Raw genomic sequence first — 731 nt, forward strand, 5'->3', positions numbered from 1 at the left:
TGGCGGTATAATTTAAGTGGAATAATCGGTTATCTTGTATTGAATATTTTAGTAGTTTGAAGACGAAATAATGCTTAGACAATGCCTTGTCATGTTATTATTGGTAGTGATTTACTGTTTACTTTAGTACTGTTGTGTTCACAAGTCTTACAGAATACCAGGTGGGCGCCATAACCCGAAATACTTAGATCAGGATCACGTATTCTTAGGGGCCTAGCTAAAATGACAATCGTTTGCTGACTTATACCATTGACATAGATATTTAGGGACTGGCTTTACGGTCAATAATAATGAGGCATGACAGGGGCCAGTACAGCGGTGTGACACCGCTACTACCCGATTGGTTGATGACTTCGCATCACGCACGCATTGGTTGATGAGTTCGCATTACGCGCGCTATTGGTCGTAACTAGTTGCGTTAGACTGCATGATTGGCTGGAATTCGTGAGTAACACCGCTGAACTAGTACAATTTTTAGTGCCGTAACGCTCGTCCTTAGATACTATACGTCAATGACTTATACAGTGTGGAAAATATCCTTTAAAAATAAAATAATGCTTCCTTTAAGTAAAATGAGCTAGAGTTAGACCAAGAAAAGTCTGCAGCGATTTTAATAGCCTACGCAGTGCAAGTATTATTTATACGTCATAATTTCATAGAAGTTTGACTTTTAAAATGGCACTTGCACTGCGTGAGCTAACAAAATCGCTGCAGACTTTTCTTGGTGTAAT

The sequence above is a fragment of the Cydia splendana genome, chromosome 26 (assembly GCF_910591565.1).
Source record: "Cydia splendana chromosome 26, ilCydSple1.2, whole genome shotgun sequence".
NCBI lineage: Eukaryota > Metazoa > Arthropoda > Insecta > Lepidoptera > Tortricidae > Cydia > Cydia splendana.